The sequence below is a fragment of the Dermacentor variabilis genome, chromosome 10, assembly GCF_050947875.1.
Source record: "Dermacentor variabilis isolate Ectoservices chromosome 10, ASM5094787v1, whole genome shotgun sequence".
Lineage (NCBI taxonomy): Eukaryota > Metazoa > Arthropoda > Arachnida > Ixodida > Ixodidae > Dermacentor > Dermacentor variabilis.
Genome location: NC_134577.1, coordinates 123964244 through 123971574, shown reverse-complemented (window position 1 = coordinate 123971574; position 7331 = coordinate 123964244). Strand labels below are relative to the sequence as shown.

General features: G+C 44.3%; 1 pseudogene; it reads right to left on the bottom strand.

The window, feature by feature from the left end:
• Nucleotides 1-3044: 3044 nt before the first annotated feature.
• Nucleotides 3045-3646, bottom strand: LOC142559405 (programmed cell death protein 6 pseudogene; annotated as a pseudogene).
• Between the last annotated feature and the right edge of the window lie 3685 nt (nucleotides 3647-7331).

The following is a 7331-nucleotide window of genomic DNA, read 5'->3' as shown; positions in this document are numbered from 1 at the left end:
CGCGAGAGGTCGAATATCTTCAATAGCCCGCCGACTCCTCAAAGAAGCCTCCCAATTCCCGGACGTTGAAATAGTGTGGACTCCAGAACACGAGTCCCTCTGTGGAAATCAGCCTGCGCACGCTGTAGCACGAGCTCATGCCTCCCGGGCGCCAGAAGAGAGGGATACAGATGCATCCATGGAGCCCGTACCTTTACAACACAACGCCATACTACAACACCACAGATTGAACAGACGACAATACCTACCTCCACACAAGACCCTCTCATGTGAAGACGCCGTAACATGGAGACAGCTACAAACCAATACATACCCACATTTAAGCAGACTACACGCAATCCACCCTACGCTATATTCATACAAATGTCCCCTTTGTAATAATTACGCCTCCCTATATCACATCATATGGGCGTGCCCCAACGTGAAGGCAGCCCCGCAAATACCCAACCCCACAACCGAATAGTGGGAGGCCGTGCTGTCTAGTTCGGACCCTCGTAACCAGCAGTAATTGGTGCGGCGGGCCCGGAAGACAGCAAGAGCCGCAGGAGCCCTGAACTAAGGGCGCCTCCCGCATAAGCAGGAAGACACCTGCTTGTCCTTTCTTTATTTAATAAATGTTTCTCCTCCTCCTCCTCTCGATCTCGTTTATTAGCCTCGCAGCAAATACAAAAAGACCCTTACGACCGGTGCCATCGCAATGTTAGGTTGGCCCCAGGTGCTTCTGTGCTCCTTTCGTCACTGTGCCGTCGGCTCGGCCTCTGCCAGAAGCTTCTCTCTCACTACATATGGCCTACGTCCTAGGTTAAGCTAATGACGTCAATTACAAGATCTCGCCGATACAGTTTTTTACATCCCCAAGTCCGACGATTGTTCACATCGTGCACATTTCGCAGCTGAAGCCATACTTCGCTCGCAGTTCATCGCCTAACATACGCCGAGACGGCACTTCAGTACCCGGGGGTCCTGTTACGGCAGGATAAAAGAAGAGAAAGGAAGAAGAAGATCGCGAGACCCTGGCTACTACGTGTTGTTGCTGGTCAGAAATCTTATTCGCATTCACTCTGGCTGTATATATATTGTACATATATACAACATACTCCCAACATACCCGAAACATATTATATATCTGTCTCTCTTTCCTTCTTCAAATATTTTTAGTCTGTCATTTAACCTCTTACATTCGCCACACATAGCCTCTAGTTGTTCGTGATGCCATCTTAATTCCATTGTTGATGTAACCTCGACACTGTCTGAGATGAAAGAAGCAGCTCCTTCCACGAGAGAGCGTGTGCTCATGAGCACGCGCATCGAAAATCTACTAGAATGGTTCAAAATGAATATTGTTCCTGAAGCTTGAAGCCTCGCTTCTTGCCAATGAACCGCGCGTCATATTAAACACCATAATCATCATCATTGAAAGGACGTCATCCCACGTTCGTCATGCCACCATCGTCATACATTCATCGTCATGCCGTCATACCTTTGTCATCATACCAACTTCACTGTTTCATCGTTGTCGCTACTTCATTGTCATTCCATCGTGACCCTGCTGGTGGGATTCAGTTGTGAATACAACACTGTTGGTAAGCCATCTTCGTCATACTCTCTTTCTGACACCTACGTTTTGATGCTATCGTCGTCACTCCCTAATCATTCTAGCTTTCTCACCCAATTACCATATCCGTCATTCGTAATCGTCATTCGTCATTTCACTATCGCCAATGCATCGTCGCCATACTGTCGTCGTCATGCCATCATGATCACTGCCAACTCTGGCAAGTGAGCGCCAAAACAAAGTGGGCAAATCCCGCAGACACAGTTTTCTCATACAGCCGAAGCTAGGAAAATGTCAGAATTACCACTATGAATTACCACCTCTAGGCTTCTAAAGCATTCGGTTTGTCTTTTCACAATTTTTAGCACTCTATAATGCATGTTAGCGCATTCCTTACATTGAGTTTTTTGTGTATGATTCACAAATGTATTCTAATTATTGTATAACCTTTGAGTGTACTCTTCCCCCTTACACAATGCCTCGAGGGGCCTGTAAGGTATTTTAAATAAATAAATAAATAAATATAAATAACATTTGGAGCCATACGCTGTGTCACTGACTTTCCTTATTGCTAATCGCATTATTTTCGACCGGTGTAGGGAGAAAGATGCCGCTTAAATGTTGGGGTTTTAAACGTAAAATTAGACGCTTAAAAACACAAATAGCATCGTTAGCATAGAACTTCCCCCTTAGATGGCTCTAATATTTAACTCCCTCATTCCTAGTGTCATTTATGCTCTGGGTAAAAGCCACATGGTAGACAACACATCGTAATAATAATGTTCTGCTGGTGTGCACAACGTGAGCGTGTGGAAGACGGGCCTTACCGCCTGCTTATGTTCCAGGTAGAATTTAAAAAAAATCGCCCTGGAAGCTACTGAGTTGGTCAATAAATGAGTCCACGTTATTGCCATTGCCATTGTCCATAAAGTATGTTCTTTATATTTAAGTTGATTATGTACACAGGAAGCTCATGAATTGTGAGCAATAAAGACTGGCTACTGTCGTTCTAAGACGTTCTTTTACCACTGCGCACCATTAGTCATTTGAAAACTTACTATTACAATCAATATTGTGAGAATTCTTGTAGGGCACAAAGAAAAAAGTGGAATAGAGGTACCCAACGAGAAACACCTCTAAAGAAGGCTGGCATGCCGGGAGCGAAATCTCCCATTACAGTAAAAAAGCACAGTTCCTGAAGTTATAATACCGCCATTCTTTCTATAATTATAATGGGGGGAAAGAAATATATACAGACACAGTGCATAATAATGAAGCCTTTACTTCGTAATTTAAAAAAAAATGCGCTCCAGCAGCTCAACGGTGCGGCCTAATTTTTAAGGGTGGTCGGTAATGTATTCCACCAATCTTAAATGTCCTCAGCCTTTGTGCTTCTAAAAAAGCAGACGCCGTCTTTTTTTTCTTCACGTAGAGAGGAGACGCCGTGAAAAAAGCAAAAAAAAAGATTACAAAAACGTCTTTCGTGAATGCAGGGCTTCTCAGCAGAGTGGTCGTTCCCTTCTAGGCACCAGCACAAAACCGTCATCACCAATTTAGGCTGAGGCCCAGTTTCAGAAAACCTTCGTAGCTAAGCGTTATGAAACCATCCCTGTCTGTGTCCTCGTTCCGGAAGGCCGTTGTCAGGGTCTGGAGATTGACGCAGCACAGTATGTAGTCGTCAAAGTTGATGGAGCCTTTCCGATCCTTGTCATACTTCATCAGCATGGTGTCGAGTGTTTGCTCGCCCAAGCGGTAGCCGAAGCTGGTCAGAGCGTCATGCAATTCGCGCTTGTCGATGCTGCCAGACCGGTCTTTGTCGAAGCTCTGGAAGCACTTGAGCCAATCATTGATGTAGTTCCACAGAGATGTAAACTCTTGGAAGTTAATTGTGCCAGTGCGGCTGCGATCGAACATATTTATCATCAGATGAACCGTGTCGGGGTCGAACGGTTTCCAGGTGCCGTTGGACAAGGCACCCTGCAGCTCCGTCGCATTGATCTTCCCGCTCCTGTTCTTGTCGACGTTATTGAAAATCTCCTGCAGGTATCCAGTGTCGGATCTGGGAGGCGGGGGTGGACCTCGGCCGTACATGCTGATTGTGATTACCCTGCGGCAAATGTCGCTTACGTGTCGCCGTTTATCGCTGCTCCAAGAGCAGTTGTGAGACCACCTTCCGGGATTGCTTTCTATAATATGCCGCCTACCCGCTACAGGAGATTGGCCAAGAAGTCAGCAGTTAAAAGGATGGGAGCTGTTGAAATTGTACAATAAATAAAAGCAGAAAAAATAAATTTAGATACATGTTTTTGCTTAGATGAATACGCGTAGGTCTTTAGAGGAAAGCAAACTAGAAGGAAATATATTTCAATAATTGGAACTACAAAATTGCAGCATAATAAACAATAAACACTAACTTAACCAGGTGCTCTCCTTGTGTCATAAAGGAAACAGCGGACGGCCATGTGTGCGTTCCTATGGGTAAAGACAAATGTAGATGCCCTTAAGCACAGGGTGATTTCAGTGTTTAAAATAATGCATAAGTTTCGGAATGATATTTCGAGGCGTTTTTTTTTCTCTATGCCGGAAACCGACGGCAGGCTCATAAAGAATGGTCAATAGTTTCAGGTTATTTGGAGATATGGCATAGAGGAGTCAGCGGGACCTACGAGGCAATATTGGTTGGTTAGGTTTCATCTACGAGTGACTCTTACCCACTAATGGGGATTGGCCAAATATCGGGCGAGTCGGAAAAATAATTCGTCTAAAACTAAACACTCTTGATATATGTTGTAATGATAAAACAATAACAAACTCGGTAACGATTTCTTAATGTAGCAAGGAAATTGTCCTGATTCAATTATAAACCTCAATACACCTCCACCAAGATACCTATGGTAATGTTTTAGAGAAAAGGCTGCCAAAAATGGGATATTGGGAATGGCTAGATTACAAACGATTGGCTGTCCTTCGCAGTTGCCTTTTTATAATGATGAAAAATGGCAGCATGGGGAAAATCGTCAAGGTTTTCTTCACTAAATGTATGGGTCATACCCACTGTTGAGGTTGGCCAAAATTAGATGGCAGGGAATGCGATGCGATATTAAATGTAACGATCGCAAATACAATATTATCGCTGCACGTCCGATAACAGAAGAAGTTTCTTCTTAACGCGTTGGTTTCTCAATTATAAAAATGATAATCCTCTACTCGTTTTTTTTGTTAAAAATACTACGCGCGTGTGTAAAGTTACTGTTTCAACAATATTTTTGTCACTGAAACTTCCTGCTCAATATCCAGTGCTTCTTTTAGACTAGTAAAAAAACTGCAGAAGCATTGATGTCATCCGCAAAAGTTTAGAATTATTGGCATAATCAATAACTCTCGGAGCACTGAGCATATGAAAAAAAATATGTATAACTTATTGATACATGTTCCCCTTGCTATCTTGCTAAAGATGTTCTTCTTTCTTTCAATTGGCAGAGCCCATCTCGCGATCACTGTTATCGGTAATGCGTTTGACATTGAATCTATACACTGGTTTAGAATACCGTTTGTCCGCTTTACGTACGTTAAACGTAACCACCTTTGCGGGAAATGACGGTGCGTCCTTTAGTTTACCTCATAGAAAAATAAACGTAAAGAAAACGTTATAAAACAAGGCGCCGTCTGGTGCCTTATGCCAAGCTTATGTAAGCCAACATGATCCGTTAGCCGCCATTCTTATGTTGCTATGTGGACGCGTCTCGTTAGGCGTGGGGGCGCCAGAATCGCCGCACAATCTGAGTAAATGGACGCGCTATGCACTCATAACTAACCTTTCAGGTGAGTTTAGAGACAGCGAAAGCTCATTGCAATAGCTACTGGCGATTCACGCGAGTGAGACCGTAGCCATCACGAGAATTCACGCTGAAGCGAGAGCCGCGGGTGCCGCCGTGCATGTTCCGCAACGCTCATTCTTAGCGTCCGTAAACATTATGGACGTTAAACTCGCCAAATAACGTGCGTTATAATAGCGCACGCAAAACGCAGAAACCCAATAACGTCCCGAGGATGCGCAGTGAGGAAGACGCTATTTCTTTACGTACGTAATGCTTTTCCTTTCGGTTGCAAACGCTAAATTAAAACTGTCTAATATAGCGACAAAACACATTCCCATGGTATGAGTGGCTTATGTGTGAGACGTGTGCAGCAGAGAAACTCCTCTTTCTCCCTTCCCTAAGAACATTGTAGCAGCGCTGCCTCGAAGCCTGCACGTGGCCTCCGAAATGCATGCCGTGCCGGTGCATGCGAATGCTGAGAAATGCGCCACGCGGCCAGCGGGCTCTTCCCTCGCGCTTCCTTCTGGTCATGATGCGCAATCTAGTGGCACCACCGAGAGGTCCGTGCTTGGCCTCAGAGACAAGAAACGTGGCGCGCCGATGGCTGCAAACGCTGAGAATTGTCTCCTCGTCGCACTTAATGAGTGACCCAAGTTGTCGGGACGTTGTTTGATGAACGGCGCACTACCAGTGCATTCATGGGTCAGCTAGCGAACGCGTCGGCGCGATACGGTTCATTAGAAATTCGCACACAGCTATGATGCAGCCTGCTAAAAAGTCAGGTTGCTGTTTGTGGACAAACCGTCTGACGCGGGTTTGATCCTGTCCAGCAATGGAGAAATTTGAAGGATCTTCTTCCCCATTGTAGAGCGACACATTTCTAGTGCCACATACGTAGTTTCTCGATATCAAGGATGTTCATTGAGTAACAAAACGCACCTACTGGCACATTCCCATTGACCAATATTGTCATCAGACAACTTAGTTGAACCGCGCTACTCGTGAAATCCCGCATACGCGGTGACCCGTGTAGCCTTGAATGGGGTTCGTGGAAGAGTGGCACATATGTCGACTACACATTGCCGCATACTCAGGGGCCCAAGGTGGCCTCATGGCTGGTTTCGAACCCTATTCCCTCAGAACTGCCTGATGCGCTACCTATTCCACCACAGACTACCCAGTGACTCGGTTAGGCGGGAAAATGGTAACAGATAGTGACTCAGGCAGACGAGGAAGAGATAGCCCCCGGAAAATTCGAGAAGTACCCTAAGAATCCTAAGGTATTAAAAGGAAAGTGTGCACCAGGATTAGGCTCCCTGTATGTGGGCAGCCATCTGTAAAATCACCCTCTATTTCTCGTGCTTTTTACTTACTTATATTCGAATTACTTCATATTTACATATTACTTCAGCATTATATTTTTAAACACATTCAATAACCTCCATTTCCAATTTTGTTGTAGTACTTCTGCGTTTAAGGAAAGGCCAGGAAATATAAACACAGGTTTCCGTTACACGGTCTATCCTCCATTCTTTTGGCCAATTCAGTAAGGGTTGTTTTGATATGTTAACTTGATCGTCAAGAATAAATGCTTTATATTCTTTAAACTACCTACACTCTCCAAAGTGTAAATTCTGATTCATTTCTTTTGTTTCTAATACTGTATTTTTAGTTAAGGCAACCGCGCGCACACAACTAATCTTTCTACTAATACTACTACGATCAGGGGCCTAGCCTCTAGTAAAGCTATTAGTGCGTTTGCACTAGGTTTGAAACTGTTCCTTGGCATCTATCGTAGTACGAGCGAGAGAAAGAAATACATAATGAGGAAGAAATACAAACTGATAAGTAAAAATTAAACCACTTTACCAGTTACAACACGTTGACCACACGCTCAAAGAGTTGGAAGCTGAGTTCAAGACAGATTTTCTCAAGACGTCATTTTTCTAAAAACTATT